Source organism: Kogia breviceps, chromosome 7 (genome assembly GCF_026419965.1).
Source record: "Kogia breviceps isolate mKogBre1 chromosome 7, mKogBre1 haplotype 1, whole genome shotgun sequence".
Classification (NCBI taxonomy): Eukaryota; Metazoa; Chordata; class Mammalia; order Artiodactyla; family Physeteridae; genus Kogia; species Kogia breviceps.
Window position 1 is genome coordinate 15,605,276 of NC_081316.1, and position 19,582 is coordinate 15,624,857.

Below are 19,582 nucleotides of genomic sequence, written 5' to 3' on the forward strand. Positions count from 1 at the left end.
CACATGGCCCTGCTGGTCCTACATGCCCCCCTCCTCTAAGCCCTGACCCCTTCTTTCCCCACACACTCTGCCCGTGTGGCTCTGGCTGAAACCTAAACCCCTACTTAGCACAAGCCTGACCCCCAGGAAGCTCCCCAGAACACAGAGCCTCCTTTAAGTCTTCTCGAGGGTGGGGGAGGGGAGTTGCCCCTGTGACCCAGACACCTGCAGCTTATATAAGCTGCTCCAGCCCCTCTGGGATCCCAGCTCTTCTTACCAGAGATAAGACAAAGAGTAGGTTGAGGTGGGGGTAGAGGAGGGGCTGGGACAGCGTGGGGAGGGGTGAGCTGCAAACCAGGGCAGCATCTGCAGAGCAAAGACTGAGGAGCCCAGCTTGGGGGTTGGGGGCTGCCCTCGGCCACCAGGAGCCCCAGGTGGAGCCCCAAGTGGCAGACTGTCGGGCACAGGGCCTGGAATCTGCATTTTGCCTTTGGGAATCCCTGGGCCAGATCCTGCTAGGCCTCAGTGTCCTCATGAGTAAGAGGGGTGGTCCATCACTTCCTGGTATCCTGGGCTGGTTTGCGAGAGGGGCCAGGTGGAGGGGCGGGGGGCCCGGTGCACCAGGCCCCACCCGCTTAGTTCTCTGTATTGGGTTTCCTTTGATGAGAGGTTAGAACACTGTGGGTCTGGATGAGCGGAGACCCTGCCTCCTCCCACATCCCCAGCCTGAGAGTACGTGGGATGGGGGCAGGGAGAGCAGGGCTTCCTCTTGGTTGCCCTATTGGGGCATTTTTTCAAGGACTTTTTTCCAAGTGTCTCCTATGCAGCCTCTGACTTCCAGGGAAGTGGGGGAGGGGCAAGCAGCTATAATCACTGGCACCCCCTTATGTGACCTCCAAGCATGTAAGGCTCTGGCGTCAAGGGAGCCCAGGGACAGGACTGGGTCCCATGTGCTGAGGCTGGAATTGCGCGCTTTTTTTGGCCGCATCAGTCGGCTTGTGGGATCCTAGTTCCCCGACCAAGGATCGAACCCGCGTCCCCCGCAGAGTCTGGAAGCGCAGAGTCTCAACCTCTAGGCTGCCAGGGAAGTCCCCTGGAATTGGGCTCTTGGAGATGCCTCACAGCGGCCTCCAGAGAAAAGGGGAGGGTGATGATGGTGCCACATTTCCTGCTGGGGTCCCCCCTGCGAGGGCCATGGGCAGGGGGCTGAGCCTGCAGATCTGGGCAGCAGGATGTGAGGCGGCCCTCTAGGACCCCTCGCTTTTCTAACTCGGAGGCGAGAGGCTGGGAGAAATGAGGAGAAAGGACCTGGCAGGAGGGGGAGCCCTGCAGACCTGGGGACACCCGAGGCCTCCTGTGAGTTGCAGGACACGGGGCATCTGAGGTCCTAACCCTGGCCTGTCCCTCCACCTCCCAGGGCCCCGTCCCAGCCCCTTTACATAAGGCTCCGAGGCTGGGCCTCAGGTCAGGCCGTCACAGACCCGCTGGACGCCCTGGGTGGCATGGGTGGCTTCCAGCTGGTCTACACGGCCCTGCTGCTGCTGCCCTGCAGCCTGCTGGTCTGCCACAACTGAACTGCACGGCCGCCGTGCCCCGCCACCACTGCCAGAGGCCCGCCAACCACACTGCGGCCATTGTCAATGGCTCGGGGGCCTGGCTGAGGGCCACCGTACCCCTGGACATGCTTGGGGCCCCCCGAGCCATGCCGGCACTTCACGCAGCCTCAGTGGGCCCTCCTGGGCCCCAACACCTCCATCCACAGGGTGGCCACCAAGGGCCACAAGGACGACTTGGTCTACAACCTCAGTGTTTTCCCGTCCGCCATTGTGATGGAGGTCGGGGGGGGTGGGGCGGGGAGGCCGGGAGGCTGCTGCCCGAGGCCGCGGCTGGAGCGTCCCTCCCTTTCCCGCAGTGAGATCTGGTGTGTGAGGCCCACGCCCTCCGAGACCTGGCTCGGTCCGTCTACACGGCCGGGGTGCTGGTGGGTGCCGCAGTGTTTGGCAGCCTTGCAGACAGGCGAGCCTCTGGGGACGAGGGTCCCAGCCTCCCGCACCTCTTCAGTAACTTTTCTTTATTAAAGTTTTTGTGTATTTTAAAATAGATAATACATACAATACATTCAAAAGGTTCAAAATTCCTGAAGGTACAAGCGGGTCTGCAAGGAAGCGTTCTCCCCTTTGCCCCACACTCCAGTAATTTCTACAGGGCAGCCTGGTTTCCGTGTATCTTACAGAGATTTTTTTATGATTTTATACAATCCAGGTGAACACGTACATGTGCTCCATCCCCATTTTCTATACAAATGCTGACACACGCATGCATGGTTTTGTATCTGGCTTTTGCCTCGTTCGTGGCCTCTGCGTATTCCTTCAGAAAAAGCTCTCCTGTCCTCCCTGCGTCCGGGCTGCAGGCCACTGTGCAGATGAGCCACAACTGACCAAAAGGGCCCCTGAGGACAGAGAGATGCACGGAAATGCAGCACACACCATGGTTCTGATGGAGTCGGCTCCTCGCCTCTTCCTTCCTCTTTCCCGTTCCTTCCCTGCTCCTCCATCCCCTCTCTCCCCCTCTCATCTCCCCTCCCTGCAGCCCCTCCTCTCACTGTTCAGGTTCTGGGGACCCTCCTGGACTGCAGACCCCACACCATGGAGTGTGCAAGGGGCTTCAGGCCCCTCACGGGGGGGTCCTGTCCTAGCCCCGGTCGCCCTGTGTCAAGACATGTCCGGTCTTTCTGTGTATGAGCCTGTATCTTATTCATAGTGTCTTGGTCGTCACCAGCTCCCAGCTCAGGCCTGCCACGTAGAGCTGAGCAATGAACATCTGTGTAACAGAAGGAAGGAAGGGAGAGAGGAAGGAAGGGAGGAAGGGAGGGAATGAGTCTATCATGGGGTGTGTGGAGGAGAAATGCTGCTCACCTGGCCAAGCTGGGGCTCCAGCCCTGGACCCTCACTTATAGATGGGGTAGTGCCAAGGCCCCGCTACCCTGGCCTTGGACCCCTCTGTGGTGTAACAAGCCCCGCCCCACCCTGGCCTCCCCAAAACGACTAGTCCCGTCTGTTTGACAAAAGTCAAGTTTATGATACCGTTTATTAGGAAACACTGGTCTTTGTAAGCAAGCACAAATCTGTCATGAGCTAGCCAGTGAGAGTGTGTCCGTGTACCTAGCTGTTGCTGCATCTCCCCTCCCTGTCTCCAGGTGACTCCAGACCCGGGAGGATGAGCCGTGGTCCCCGGAGGATTGCTTCCTCCTGGCTGATGGAGGGAGGGAAGCAGCTCCTGCAAGGTTCCCTGCGGGGCTGCTGATCTGGAGAGCAGCTCTGGTCAGGCTAGGAGCAAGCCTGCATCCCCCTCCAGAGACATTCATGAGGGTGTCAAGGGGATCTTCCTCTCTTCCTGAGCAATTTTAGACTTGAGTCAAAGTGGTCTTCACCATTTAGGAGAGATCTTTATAGTTCACCCACAGAGTGAGTGGGGCGCCCCCGGGCGTGGCACGCACGTGCCACGTAGATGTGAATGAAGGTTCTTCTTAACTGCAGTTTTCTTTTGGAGAGAAATTCAAGAATGAGATAGAGGAGGGTTAACTTGGGGTTTTGTGCGCTGGTCACAAAAAAAAATGAAAACTGAAGGTGCTCATTCAGTCTGAACCAAGAGACTGGACACTCTGGGGTCCTGCTCCCACCAGCCTGGGCCCTGCCAAGGGTTTGCCCCCCATGAGTTCTGGTTTGAGGGCTCCCTCCCGCCAGAGAGTCGCTCAGGGGACTCTCTCATAACCCACTGCCCCTGCCTCTGGGCCTTTGCAGAATCTCTGTCTTTCCCCAACCCTGGGAGAGTAGGGCTTTGGTAGGGAGCCAGAAATATTCCTTGCGTGAAAGAACGAAGGAGGGAATACGTCTCTTCATCCCCACTTTCCTTCCACACCAGACTTCTCCCTCCCTGGTCCTGCCAGCGCCTGGGTCCCAGCGAGAGCGCATCTATTACAGACAAGTGGCTTTCAGATGTGGTGAGGGGGTAGCTTCTTCTTACCCTCCCTCCACAACGCGCATGGGGGATGCTGCTGCCTCCTAGGAACCCTAACCCTGCACCCATGGCCGGGCTCAGGCTGGACCACAAGGTCCCCCTGGTCTGGTCGTACCTGCAGCTGGCAGGTTCGGGGGCAGCCACAGTGGACTTCTGCTCCTTCGGCGCCTACTGCTCCTTCCGGTTCCTGATGGGCATGACCTTCTCTGGCATCATCTTTTGTTTTTGGCCCCGTTGGGTCTTTATTTATTTATTTATTTTTTTGCGGTACGCGGGCCTCCCACTGCTGTGGCCTCGCCTGTTGCGGAGCGCAGGCTCCAGACACATAGGCTCAGCGGCCATGGCTCACGGGCCCAGCCGCTCCGCGGCACGTGGGATCCTCCCGGACCGGGGCACGAACCCGCGTTCCCTGCATCGGCAGGCGGACTCTCAACCACTGCGCCACCAGGGAAGCCCACGTTGGGTCTTTTTTGCTGCACGTGGGCTTTCTCTAGTTGAGGTGATCGGGGGCTACTCTTCTCTGCGGTGCGAGGGCTTCTCCTTGCAGTAGCTCCTTTTGTTGCGGAGCACGGGCTCTAGGTGCGCGGGGTTCAGTAGTTGTGGCGCACGGCCTTCGTTGCTCAGCGGCATGTGGGATCTTCCCGGACCGGGGCTCGAACCCGTGTCCCCTGCACCGGCGGGCGGGTTCTCAACCAATGCTCTGGCATCACTCATCTGAAACCCCCTCTCGCTGGGTGAGTCCAGACAAGGAGGGGCCTGGAGGGGAGGGGGCTCGCGGGGGGAGGGGGTGGCAGCCCCATCGTTGGATGTCTCTGCATTGGGATTCTCATCCGGTGACCTCAACTCACAACCTCCCACCAGGGTTCTCGGGACACCTGGGCTCTCAGCAGTGGCCCTGCCAGCAGCGAGCCGTGGACCCTGGGTTGCCAGTTGCCCATCTGCAAGCTGAGAGGCCTGGGTTCACTTCCTGTGTGAGTTAGTCAGCAATAACCACTTACAAAGGACCTCCTGTGCGCCAGGCTCGGTGTGGGCTCAGTGTGGGCCACGGAGGCGAGGTGAGACACAGGGGTCCCCGAGGCGGCAGGAGCCCTGAGAAGTTGTGGCTCCGAAAGGGGCGGGGTTTCCCTTTGGTGCCAGGTGGGAATGTCCCCACCCCCAAAACAACAGGGTCAGTGCTCACTCCAGGCTGGGTCCAGGCAGCTCCCAGGTGGCTCTGGCACAGAGCGCCGTGGACAGAGGAAGCCCACCCTGGACACAGGCCAGCCACCGCCTCCGTGTCCCTCTAATTACGTGGTTTGCTCCTGAGGACACCACCAGGCCTCAGGGAGGACCTGAGCGCTCTCACTCTGCTGACAAAGGCGGGATGGGTCTTGCATCCCAGGGTAGCAGGGAATCTTAGGGCCAGAGAACCAGGACAGAGCAGGCCAGCACACTGGACACCCCCCGCCCCATGTCAGGACAGCAGAGGGCACTGAGCTCACGATGGGATCTCAGCAAATCCCAGCCCACCCACCTCATTCTTCCGGGTGGACGTCCAGCCACGGCTCATGAAATCTGAAGGCAGGAACCGTGGTCCAAGGTCCATCTCCTGCTAGAATCACCTCTATTACACACACGCCTACACACACACACACCCTACACACACACACACACACACACACACACTCCTAACCACAGCACACACGCCCATATACACACACCCCTACAAACACACACTCCTAGCTACAACACACACACCCATAAACACAAACTCCTATACACACACACACACACACACACACACACACACACGCAACTAGGTGTGGGAGGTGCAGCAGTGAACGAGCAGAGCATGATCCCTGGAGTCCGTGTTCTCCTGCAGGAAGACAGATAAACAACACAAATAAGCGAGTTGTGTAGTGTGTTAGAAGGTGATAAGGGCGACAGAGGAAAACTAAAGCCCAGCAAGGGAATGAGGGCGGTGGGGGGAGGGGAGAATCCGCAGTTTTGTTGGCTCAGGGACCCGCCTTGTTAGGAAGGGGTCACTCTGAGCTAAGCTTGAGGGAGGTGAGGGAGGGGGACCTGCGGCCACAGGGCAGGGGGAGGGAGGCGGGTGGGCCAATGTTCCAGGCAGAGGCCCTGAGGGGGGATGTGTCTAGTGGGCTCAAGAGCAAGGAGGTCCCTGTGGCTGGAGCAGAGCTGGTGCGTGACAGCTCAGGGCGATGGGGGCAGACCCTTAGGCCTGGTGGTCATTAAGGACGTTGACCTTGACCCTGAGTGAGATGGGAGCCTCTGCAGGGTTCCGAGCGGAGGAGAGGCCTGACCTGGTCTCACTTGGCATTTGCCGGGATCCCTCCGGCTGCCATGCGGCTCAAGGACAGGAGCAGGAAGGCCGGTCCCGAGGCTCCTCCGGTCACCTGGTGAGAGGCGAGGCTGGAGTGGGCCGGGAGGCAGCACGGGAGGAGGAGGGAAGGGCTCAGACTCTGGTTCAGTTCTGCAGGTAGAAGCAGCAGGATTTGCCGATGGGCTGGATGCAAGAGCGGGCCGTTCGCTGGAAAGAAACATCCTCCTCAGTTTATTTTGGATGCTCTGTAAGAGTGTGCCTTGCTTTAGTTAACCAGTCCCCCATGGGTGGACACTTAGGCTGTTTCCAAGTTTTGCTATTTGCAAACAATCATGTAATTAAGAGCCATTATGTTCCTTTTTCTACCAGCTGTTCACATCCTTTGCCCATTTTTCTTTTGGCTTGTTGATTGTTTTCCTATTGATTTGTAAGAATTCTTCCAAAATTAGGGAAATTCACCCTTCGACTGTTACTTGAGTTGTAATTTTTTTCTGTCTTTTTTTGCTGATGTTATGACTTTGCTTATGGTGGTTTTTTGTTTTTGTTTTTGTTTTTAATGCAGACACGTCTTATTTTTATGAAGTTTCTCGGTCTTTCCTTTTACTGCTTCGGGTTTTGTTGCATTCTTTGAAAAGCTTTTCCTGACTCTAAGATTGAAAAAAAATCTACCATGATTTCTTCTAATATCGTTGTGGTTTTATTGTTTACATTTAGTCCACCTGGCATTTACCTGAGGATTGAGGCTGGGGCGTCTTTGCCTGTGTTCAGTGGATCTCTGGAATGATCTCTAGCGGCCACAGAGTCATTATAAAGTCGGGGTGGGGATGAATTAAACAACCACGTGAGTGATGAGTCTCACTGAGCCTGTCGTGGTTTTCTCCGCAGTCGTGGAGTGAATGCCCAGCTGGGGCCGGACGGTGGCGGGGGTCTTGCTGGGGTACTCCTTCACCTTGGGTCAGCTCAGCCTGGCTCGAGTGGCATACCTGATTCGCCCCTGGAGGCGGCTGCAGTTTGCTGTCTCTGTTCCTTTCCTCATCTTTTCCCTCTACTCTTAGTACGTCCTGAGCAGAGAGGGGTGAGGGAGGGTGCACCCGTGTGGCCAGGCCCTCACCTGTCCTTATGGGAGGCTTGGGGTGCTCAGTGACTGGGATTTGCTGGACGTGGTGGGGACACGAAAGAGGGTGTGCTCATGGGGGAAACGGGCTGACGAGTGCTACGCACGGCTGTGGGGAGGCTCCAGCAGAATCCCTTACATTACTATGAGGCCCCAGAACATACCAAGTGCCTTGCCTTCGTCAACTCCTTTGTGCCTCACAACAGCCCCAGGGCATTTTATAGGAGGGGAGCTGAGGCACAGCTCAGGGTGGGTCCCTGACTTATTCAAAGCCACATACTGGGGGAGATTGGGATTGACATGTATACACTACTATGCATAAAATAGATAACTAATAAGGACCTACTGTATAGCACCGGGAACTCTACTCAATACTCTGTAATGACCTATAAAGGAAAGGAATCTAAAAAAGAACTGGTACATGTATATGTATGACTGATTCACTTTGCTGTACAGCAGAAAGTAGCACGACATTGTAAATCAACTATAAGCCAATAAAATTTTTTTAGAAAACGAAAAAGTAAAACAAACAAACAAAACAAAAACAAAGCCACATACTGGAGTCAGAACCAAGTTCAAAACCAGATCTGTAGAAATCTGAAGTCCCATGTCGTCTCTAAGTACCCTTTGGAGATTCTCTGAACGATGTGCTACAAAAAAAGGGAAGCCGTGTGTCCCCCCCGCCCCTCCCCGCCGTCTTCCTGATTCTGCCGACAGCAGGTGTTTCCCCTCGTCTGAAAGGTGTACGAGGGTGCACTTGGGTTTGGGGAACGGCATGAACCCCACTCAGCCCTGGGTCACTCTCCACCCTTCTCTTGGTCCCAGGTGACTGCCTGAGTCATTCCGATGGCTCCTCCTTCATGGAAGTCCCAACTAGCTCTGCAGAACCTGCGGAAGGTGGCTGCAATGAACGGGAGAAAGGAGGAAGGGGAAAAGCTGACCAAGGAGGTAGGCGGGACGGGTGCAAGTTAGGGTAGGAATGGTTTTCAGTTTTGCGGCCTCCAGATGTGCTAGGATTCGGTGGCTTCCCAGGACTCACCCACCATCCAGGTGAACAGGCTGGGAATAAGCAGAGCGGGAAGAGTTCCGGTGCAGCGAAGGTGTTTAACCACTGAATGGCTGTGTGATCTGGGGTAAATAATTTGACCACTTTGTTATCAGTCTACCCATCTGTGCAATGGGGAAATAACCCATTCAGGTTCAGCCAAAATTTTAATAAAATAAAATGAAAATCATAAGATGAAATTATCAAAGAATCAATAATAAAAGTACCATTTACTATGTGAGTTTACATACCATTTATGATAAGAGTGAGTTACCATGTATTATAAATAAGTACTTTTTTTTTTTTTTTTAATGTTTCGGCCATACCCCATGGCATGTGGGATCTTAGTTCCCTGACCAGGAATCGAACCCGTATCCCCTACATTAGAAGGTGGATTCTTAGCCACTGGACCACCCGTGAAATCCCAATAAGTACATTTATTGAGCTGCTTGCTAGGCACCAAGCTGAGGGCTTTACATACACAATCTCATTTAATGCCTCACTTTTGCCAATGAGAAAACTGAAATTTGGGTTATCAAGTTACCTGACACTGTGGGTCCAGAAGGGGACAGACAGGGAAAACATAACTTAGGTAATATGCCTAAGAACACACAGCAGAAAGTGGCAGAACCACTGGGAACCCTGCCCTTAACCACTGGCTGAGGCTGTCTCAGAGTCGATAGGCCTGAGGGTCCCACTGGTTATTTCAGCTTAAGCAGCGGGCAGCCCAGGAGCCTTGGGACTCATGTTGGAGCCTCTGCTTCATCTCAAAGCCCTGGAACCAGCCTGTTGAAGACCATCAGTCCCAGGATGGGGAGGACACTGTGGTCAACCATCCCGCCAGGGCTCCTGACCTTGGCCCTCTTCTCCACAGATGGAGGGATACCCAGCAGGGAAATAGGATCCCAGATCCCGCTCTTCCGCTGACCAGACTTTCCTTGTCCAGGTGGTGAGTTCCTACATCCAGAGTGAGTTTACAGCTGTTCGCCCCTCCGACTCGGTCTTGGACCTCTTCCCAACCCTGGCCATCCGTAAGGTCACGTGCTGTCTCATGGTGGTCTGATAGGTGATGGGCTCGCACCCAGGACTTTGACCCACGGCAAGGACACGCCAGTGTCCCCACTGACAAACTCTTGAATATGCTTCATGCAATGAGCAGAGGGGGCTTGTGAATTCAGTTCTGTTTCACACGCTTTCTCCAGTGTCTTCTGAGCAGCCAGGGTCCTCTGGCCCCCTGCTGGGTGCTGAGATGTGGCCATGCCGGAGACATCCCTGCTGACCTAGGGACCCCACATCTGGGAATGGGTCTCACCCAGGCGACATTTCTGAAATGCACCTTGTCGCATCCTGACGTGCTCTCCAGGGGATTCTGGGAAGTATCCCACTCTGGAAAAACACTCAAGGGTCCAGGATAGGACAGAGAGGGAAACAGTAATTCCATGAGGTACGGCAAACATCCCCATAGCTGTCCTCCTGGTTGGGGCTGATTATGGCTTCATGCAGGAGACAGCGTTTAGGTGGGTTTTAAGATGATAATAGAATTTTCCATGTGAGCAGGAAGGAATTCCTAATAGCACAAAGATGGGAAATGGATAAAAATACAAAAGCAACCCATACCCATTGGCGTAGACTGGAAACTGGCAAATCATAAAGAGGCTGATTTAAAAAAACAACTTTTTTCTTTTGGCCGTGCGATGTGGCTTGTGGGATCTTAGTTAGCCAACCAGGGACTGAACCTGCGCCACGGAAGTGAAAGCACCGAGTCCTAACCACTGGACCGCCAGGAATTCCTAAAAGACAACCGTTTTACTTTCGCTTGACAGTACGTCCTGGACATTTAAATAATAGGGTTGATATTTATGAAGTAAGAAACGCAGGCTATCTGCTCTCTGGAGCAGACCCAAACTGTCTTCAGTGGCCACCAGCTGGGCTCGGGTAGACCAGGTGTCCCAGGTGACCTGGAGCAAGTCAAACAGCCTCTTGGCCTCAGTTTCCTACTTATGCACCTGCCCCTAAGGTCCTTGTGAGGATTAAAGCTAAAACATGTAAGCCCACATCTGCCCCTGGGAAAGCTCTTGGGTAAAGAGTCTGTTCTCTGATTTGAGTTTGGGGCTGTGTCCCCTGTGCGCTGGGAATGTGGGATTGTCCTCCGCACTGAACGTCCAGAGGGCTTCTGCCCCAACAGTGTCACCTGCGGGGCAGCTCTGGTCCTGGGCAGCCGGAGAGCTCCTCAGAACGCAAGTCCAGGGAAGGGACAGCTTCCAGTGAGCTCCTTCTTCACTGCCCCCTTCCTGCTGGGAAGAAAGAGATCATGCATTCTGAATACCAGGGTTGAAATCCCCTCTTGGCTCCTTCTGGAAAGAGTAAGCTAGGGCCCATTTCAGCAGCATAGTGACCGGGTCTCTGGGATGGGGGTCTTGGCCAGCAACTGGGGAGATTCACCTGTGGGGTCCATCCCTGGGTACCTCGGGTTCTCACACACCGGGACTTATCAACAATGCCCAGAAAATCGTGTTCCCCCACCTCCCACATGTGCGTCTGGGGTCGGGTGGGGGCAGGGATTCCTAGAGTTCAAGAGCCCTTGGGAGGAAGAGGAAATGTTAGGAAGTCGTCGACTTTCACAAACTATAACCAACTCCTATTGTAAATGCCTTCCATTAACTTTCTTTTTCTTTACTGGCTTTTTTCTTAAATTACAAAAATATATTCATTATAAAAAAATTTTTTTTCAGGACTTCCCTGGCGGTTCCTGAGCTCCCACTGCAGGGGGCATGGGTTCAATCCCTGGCCAGGGAACTAAGATCCTGCAGGCAGCATGGTGCCGCAAAAAAAAAAATTTTTTTTTTTCAAGCAATTCAGAAACATATAGGCAGTGTAGTGTATTGGTTAAGAGACAGGACTCTGGAACACGATTGCTTGGGTTTGAATCTCAGCGCTGCTAATTACTGGCTGTGTGATCTTGGACAAGTTACTTAACCTCTCTGTGCCTCAGTTTCCCCATCTGTAACATGGGTATCATAATAGTACCTACCACATAGGGCTGTCGTGAAGATTAGAAGTTAGCGTGTGTAAAGCAGGTAGAGCAGTGCCTGATAGTTGGTAAATTCCAGATGTGTCACCTGTTATCACTGTGTAAAAGTAAACGTTCCTGAGGGAATTCCCTGGTAGTCCAGTGGTTAGGACTCGGCGCTTTCACTGCCCAGATTCAATCCCTGGTTGGGGAGCTAAGATCCCGCAAGCCATGCGGCCAAAAAAAAAAAAAAGTAAAAGTTTTTCCCACTCTACTCTCCCTCCCAGCTCCCAACAGCAAACCTTGTCAAACATGAGTTTGTATCCTTCCAGACCTTTGGACATACAAGACGTGCACACATATTCTTACAAAAATGGGTTAATATCTTATCTGTAAATATCTTTACAATGTTACATGAATCAATTCACATTGCACAGTAGCTTTGAAATAAATATTTGAGGAATGAGTGAACCAATGAATGAATGAGCGAATGAATGAATTTTAAAATCTTGGGAGCCACAGAACTGTTAAGATGGAAAGGAATCTTAGAGAGTGTCTGGTCCATTCTCCTCTCCAATGCTGATACTGCCTGGATGACATTCCTGGCTGGTCATGGTCCAGGCTCTCTGGGAAGTCTTTCAGTTTGGAGAGCTCACTTCCTTGAAGTCCACGCCTTACATTCCCCACCCTAACTCCCAGATGAGCAAACATGTTATTGAGCAAAGGATATGCATGGAAACCAGGCAGTTTTTGACTGGGTGTCCCTCAACCCTTCCAATGGTCACTTTATTTTTCACATACTGCGTTAGTCTCATGTTGCTATTGTAACAAATTACCATAACTTAGTGGCTTAAAACAATACCCAGTTTTTCAAAAAAAAAATTATTTTACTGAAGTATAGTTTATTTACAGTGTTGTGTTAATTTCTACCCAACTACTGAGCCCGCGAGCCACAACTACTGAAGCCCGCGCGCCTAGAGCCCGTGCTCCACAACAAGAGAAGCCACCGCAGTGAGAAGCCCGCGCACCGCAACGAAGAGTAGCCCCCGTTCTCCGCAACTAGAGGAAGCCCGCGCGCAGCAACGAAGACCCATTGCAGCCAAAAATTAAATAAATAAATAAAATTTTTAAAACAGAAATGCCCCATGTTCAGCTTGACAGAATTTCACGAACTGTACACACCTGTTAACCAGCACACAGATCAAGAAGCAGAGCATGATTAGCCCCCAGGAGCAGCCCGGCGTCCTCTCCGAGTCACTACCTTCCCCTAAGGTAATCACTATTCTAATGCCATAGATAACTTATGTTTTTTGAACTTTATATAAATTTAACCACAGTGTGTACTCTTTTTTTTTTTTTTTTTTGCGGTACGCGGGCCTCTCACTGTTGTGGCCTCTCCCGTTGTGGAGCACAGGCTCCGGACGCGCAGGCTCAGCGGCCATGGCTCACGGGCCCAGCCGCTCCGCGGCACGTGGGATCTTCCCGGACCGGGGCACGAACCCGTGTCCCCTGCATCGGCAGGCGGACTCTCAACCACTGCGCCACCAGGGAAGCCCCCATAGTGTGTACTCTTTTGTAACTAGTTTCTCTCATTCAATATTTTGCTTTTGAGATGCATCCACCTTGTAGTATATAATTTAGTTTCTTCTTCTTGTCGTATAGCATTCTACTATATGAATATACTTGTGGTAGGCAGAATTATGATCCCCCAAAGATGTCCTAATCTAACTTTTCAACTTTTCTATGAATATGAATTTATTCCAAAATAATAAAAACAATATCCAACAAACACTGTATCTCAAATATAAATGTTTATATATATAATTCCAGGGTATATATGTGTCTATATGTTCTGTATACATATATATGGAAATATGTATTTCTGTAAATATATATGTATATGAATACATATATGTATATACATATATTCTTATAAATGTATATTTATACTATGTGAAAATATAGATATAGATATTCAGTCAACGAGTAGTTTTTTTGTTTTTTTTTTTTTTTTTTTTTTGTGGTATGCGGGCCTCACTGTTGTGGCCTCTCCCGTTGTGGAGCACAGGCTCCGGACGCTCAGGCTCAGCGGCCATGGCTCACGGACCCAGCCGCTCCGCGGCATGTGGGATCTTCCCAGACCGGGGCACGAACCCGTGTCCCCTGCATCGGCAGGCGGATTCTCAACCGCTGCGCCACCAGGGAAGCCCCAACGAGTAGTATTGATCCCTGTCCTAATCCTAGGGGCCTGTGACTATATTTTCACCTCACATGGTATGAGATCATAGAAAGTATATATATATTGGTTTCTGTCCCTGGTTCCTGGCACAGAGTTCCTAGAACTCTCGTAATTTCCTAAGTGATAAGAGCACTAGGAGACAAGTGAGAATTTTGTCTTTGTTTTCAGAGCCTCATCTTCCTGCCGATATCGCAGCTCCATGTGGCTGGGACAGGATTTTTCTAGGTTTTTATCTTCAGTGATGCAGGACATGGTGGTCCCAGGGGCCACAAGGAGAAAAATATCATTTGGATTATCGGGGACTGTACTGGTTTACCATGACCGAGTAGGACTGGGGCTTTCTCTTCCTGACCTTTGGGAAGTCAGTCTCACCTAGAGATGAAAATAGGGCACACCGGAAAAAGGAACCTTTTTTGTTTTGAGGTGGAGAGAGATGATAAGCTGCTAGACAGACAGGCTCCGTCCATGATCCCTGCCTGAAATAACAGAAGCCTTTCTGACATGTGAAGAGGCAGGGATGTGGCTTTGCTGTGGGCCCTTGGCAGAGGAGGGGAGAGGAGGAGGGGACAGAAAGTGAGAGTCCAGGACCCTCCCGTGTGAGCGCCTCATCCTCATCTTAGCCCTTCTCTGCTGCCCTAGGAGTCCAGGTCACCAAATTGTTGCGGAGGAAGACCAGAGGCTCGGGAGGTTTTTTTTTTTTTTTTTAAGAGGTACATTCCTTTTTTTTTTTTTTTTTTTTAAATATTTATTTATTTGGTTGTGCCAGGGCTTAGTTGCGGCACGCGGGCTCCTCAGCTGTGGCATGCAAACTCTTAGTTGCGGCATGCACGTGGGATCTAGTTCCCTGACCAGGGATCGAACCCAGGCCCTCTGCATTGGGAGCGCAGAGTTTTAACCACTGCACCACCAGGGAAGTTCCTTGGGAGGCTTTAAAAGGAAGGGAGTCAGTGTTCATTCAGGAGACGTCAAGGCAGGGAAACATTATGGATAACTTTATTGTATTTTCAGCGACATGACAAAGTTTCTTCAATGATGGATTTCCTTCCCCAAATGCTGGTCTCCACACCGGACTGGAAGCCCCGATAGGGCTGTGTGCCCAGAACATAGTAGAACGTTTACATGGCAGCGTGCAGAAGCAAGTTAAAGAACAAAGGAACTCGTGAAGGTAAGGAAGGCACGGGCAGCTACACTTGAGAGAAGAAAGAAGGGGGAAGAAGACAGAGCAACACCAGACAGAGTGGCGAGGAGAGAGGTGAAGGAGCCGTGTCAGGGAAGCTGAGACAAGAGGAACCATCCAGAAGGAAATGGCCAGTGGAGGACAAGGGTGGGCGAGAAGGCAATCCATGCAATGACCATGGTGTCCAGGTGGGGTCAGGAGACCAGTGAAGTGGAACTGGTCTCTCCAAGGTCAGATTATCTACTCTCAACCTTAACAACTCCAGACCAAAGGAAGCCCACATTACACTGCCTCCCCTGCGGTGTTAAGGGCCATGAGATGTTTTACCTGAGCTTGTTCAGCATAATATTGGAGGCCTTGCCTCTCATGTCCACCTGGGAGGAGCTGGAGTGGTGAAATCAGACCTGCATTCTCCCTTGACGCACCCCGGGCTGCCTAGGGCCAACAAGAATTACTGTCACCTTTTCTAGAAGTCTCTTCTCTTTTTCTCCATCTCCACTGACTCACGCAGCTGGGGATGGCTGGGAGGGGTGGTAGGAGTTTCTCAGTAAATGGTTTGGGGGCAGATGCTGGGCCCTGCTTGGAGAGAGCCCACTGCCACATTCTATTTTTCCACTTCTCCTCCCTCTAGGTTCCTGGGTCTGTGCCAGCATGTTCTGCAGAGAAGCAAGACCTGGGGCCCAGGGTGGGGGCGTCCATGAGGGCCTATCCCAAGCTGCTTCCTCTGGGACATTTTTTTGTTTTCTTTTGTTTCTCCTGTATAAAGTGTGGTAAAATACGCATAACATAAACTTTAGCATCTTAACCATTTGTAACTGCGCAGTTCAGCAGTGTTAAGTACCTACAACATTGTTGTACAACCATCAGCAGAACTGTTTTCATCTTGCAAAACTGAAACTCTGTACCCATTAAACAATATCTCCCCAACCCCTTCTCCCCACCAGCCTCTGACAACCAGCTTTCTATGTCCTGTGTCTATGAACTTGACTACTCTAGGGACCTCCCATAAGTGGAATCATACAGTACTTATCTTTTTGTGACTGGCTTATCTCACTTAGTGTAATGTCCTCAAGGCCCCTCCATGCTGTAGCATGGTCAGGATTTCTTCCTTTTTCAGGCTGAGTAAATGCATGTATAGACCATGTGCTCTTGATCCATTCATTTGTCGATGGACACCTGGGTTGCTTCCATCTTTTGGCTATTGTGAATGATGTGGCTTGAACACGGATGTACAAATATCCCTTTGAGACACTGCCTCAGGGACCTTGTAAGTTTCTGTGGAGACTGCCAAGTGCGGGAACTCCAGGGCTGTGCAGTCAGTTTGACTGTAAACACCGGGTCCCCTGACCAGGAACTGAACCTAGGCCACAGCAGTAAAAGTGCTGAGTCTTAACCACTGGACTGCCAGGGAATTCCCTCCCTCCAACTCTTTTTTTTCCCCTATTTTTTGGTCGCATGGCATGCGGAATCTTAGTTCCCTGACCAGGGATCGAACCCCTGCCCCCTACAGTACAAGTGCAGTGTCTTAACCACCGGACCGCCAGGGAAGTTCCTCTCCCTCCAGCTCTTGACATGATGCCCAGATCAGCCACCAAAGGCTGGAGGTGGAAGGGCTGGAGAGGTGCTGACAATGGAAAACACACGCTGCAGAGCCCACGGACAGGACTCAGGGCGATTGGAAACGGATGGGGACGGAGGGGCCCGGGCTCCAAGGCCAAAGTCAGAGACTTAGGCGACCAGGAGGGGGGTGTCCTGCAAAGTCAGGGGATTTTACCTCCCTGAGAGGGGAGTCCTGTGTCAGTCATCCTTGGGTGCCCTCCCCGGGCCCAGAGCAGTGAGCCCTGGGGTGAAGCAGGACCGTCCTGCCGCCTCTCCCAGGTTCTCCAACTCCCTGGCTTACTATGGCCTGGCCATGGGCCTGCAGAAGCTTGGGTTCAGCATATACCTGGTGCAGGTCCTGTTCGGGGTCATAGACATTCTGGCCGTGCTGGTGGCCACCACCACCGTGACTTACGGGGGCCGCCGGGCCACCGTGGCCTCCTTCCTCATCCTGGCCAGGCTCAGGGTGATTGCGAACTCATTTGTGCCAGAAGGTGAGCCATCCGCTTCTGCCATTACCGCCGGGGAGCCTCTGGGGTGTGGGGTCTGGTGGGCAAGAGACACAACAAGGGAACAAGGCTGAGGGATATCCTTCTGGATCTGGAAAGAAAGTAACTGTTGACTAGTAGAGTTTGTACTAAGCACATAGGACTTCGTATCACAGTGGAGAACCTATAAAGGACATGAGTCTTCACCCTCAGAGCACTTACTGTCCTGTCAGGGAGATTAGGATGCATAAGAACAGCTGGAGAGGCAGAGGGCTGGCTGGTGTGTCCACCTGGAACCTGGCCAGGTGGCTTCTCGAGGGTCTGAACCTCAGCCAGCTGGCCCTGGAACTGTGGTTTGCAAAGCTGTCTGTAATCACCACCTGGAGACCTTTGAAAACTCCCAACGCCTATGGGCTCCAGGCCAACGCAATTAGTCTCAGAGAGAGGGGCCCAAATCTCAGTATTTAAAACATTGTCCAGTCTTACAGCCAGAAGCCAGGGTCGCCTATCAGAGCCCTGAGCACGTGCTAAGCTGAAGGCCCAGCTGTGACCCAGTTCTGCTACCACAGCCTTGGGCAGGTTGTCTGATTTCTCTGTGATTCAGTTCCTCCCCTGTAAAATGGATAGGTTATTACTATTGGTATTTTGACATATTTCCTTCCAGTCTTATTCCCTCTTTATAGATTTTGTACTCGACGCAATTGAGATATTATATACACACATGGTATAAATACGATTATGTATGTGTATACATATATATGTGTACACATACACAGGTATCCTTTTTCACTATATGTTGTAACATAAATCTGCTTTTCCATGTTAGTGCAAATGTTTCATGACCCTAATTTTTTAGACTATTTAGTACTTCACCTGATTGGTGTTTTTCAACCCTAGTTGCACCTTAGACTCTCGTGGGGACCTTTAAAAATATACCCAAACTTGAGTTCATCCCCAAGAGGCTTTGCTGTAATGGAAATGGGGCAGGGCCCAGGGTGTGGGTGTTTTATAAATTCTCCCCTCCTGATTCCAGTGTGCAGCCGGAGTTGCCCCCAAATCCAGAGGACGTGTCATAATTTCTTTGACCATGGCCCTGACGTTGGGCTTGTGCATTGCAGTTTTGCTGTTTATAACCTACCACATAATAAGCAGGTGAATAATGATGGTAACGGCAAACTTTCAGTGACACGAAGCACTCACGACATCATGTCAACCTTATGACAAGCCCCTGAAGCAGGTACAGGTATTTTCCTCATTTTACAGATGAGGACAGAGAGGCTCAGAGAGGTTAAAAGTCACAGTGACCGAGGTCACCCAGCTGGGTCAGAGCTTGGATTTGAACCCAGGCCTAACTCTACAGCTTGTCCGGCCTCTGCAGCAGGATGGGTGACAGATGGAAGTAAAGGAGGAAGGAGGCAGAGGTCAGAGAAGGTCAGCGTGGGCACTTCTGGGTCGCAGGTGGTGGAAATCCAGATCCTCCCCCTCCAGGATCTGCGCTCCAACCCCACCCATGGCTCGGCCTTCCTCCTCCCTCTTCAGGCTCTGAGCCTCACCCTCTGCCTCCTTCCCCCACGCTGCCCCCTCCTGAGTCCCCCCACCCCCATCCCTAAACCCCTTCTTGCCCGCTTTGGGGACTCTGGGCTCCCCTGGCAGCTCCCCCTCCCCCAGATATGTGCAGCTGGCCCTGCACACGGCCAGCTCCTTCATCTACGTGTGCCTGTCCACGGGAGAGCGGCACCCCACGGAGATCAGGTGGGCGCGTGGGGGGGCGCCTGCCCCAAACTGGGAGGCCCTTGCTCCAAGCTGACGCCTGCTGGGCTTGCTGAAGCAGGACCCTCTCTGCGTCCTGCTCTGCCCTGACACCCAGGACCCGGCACACCCAGCCCTCTGGGGGTCCAGGCCAGGGTCGCGGACCCGACCACACTCCTCCAACAGGCAGATGGGGATGGGCTTGGCCTCGGTCAACTCCCTTCTCGGGGGCCTGGCGGCGCCCCTGGTCACCACGCTCGGGGAGTTCAGCGCCGCCCTGCCACCCGTGGGTTTGGGGGCCACCACGATCCTGGCTGGGCTGGCCGTCTGCTTCCTGGCTGAGACCCGCGACGTGCCCCTGGTGGAGACCATCGAGGCGATGGAGAGGAGGTGAGGGAGGGCCTCTGGGCACAGGGGGCGGAGCGGGGGTGAGGTGGTGGGTCAGACGGGCTACGGGTCCTCCAGCTGCGGCCAACACGTGGTCGCCGTGGGCGACAGCAGAGCCGGGGAGAGCAGCGTCCTGCCCGCCTCCATCTACGAGGCTTAGCTTTCCACAGCGAATGGTGAAACGGAAATAAGAATAAACTTTAGACCAGGAAAGATAAGACCATGAATTGAATCGAAACCTGGCAGGGGAGTGGGGTGATGTTTTGCGAGGGGAGAAGGTGGCCCCGGTCTGAAGCAAAGACGGGCCCGTGTGGTTGCCTGGTGGGCGTGGATTTTGGCTCCGAGCTTCCAGGCAACAGACAAGGAGAGCCCTGTTAATGACTTTTTTCAGAGAGGACTAGGAACACCGGTGCCTTGGAGAAAGGGCAGCCTCTAACACTAGAAGACGTTTCTCT

The 19,582-nt window shown here is 52.8% G+C and overlaps 1 pseudogene; it reads left to right on the forward strand.

Moving 5' to 3' along the window:
- The first annotated feature begins 1,173 nt into the window (after positions 1-1,173).
- On the forward strand, positions 1,174-19,287 carry LOC131759758 (solute carrier family 22 member 20-like; annotated as a pseudogene).
- The last annotated feature ends 295 nt before the right edge of the window (positions 19,288-19,582 follow it).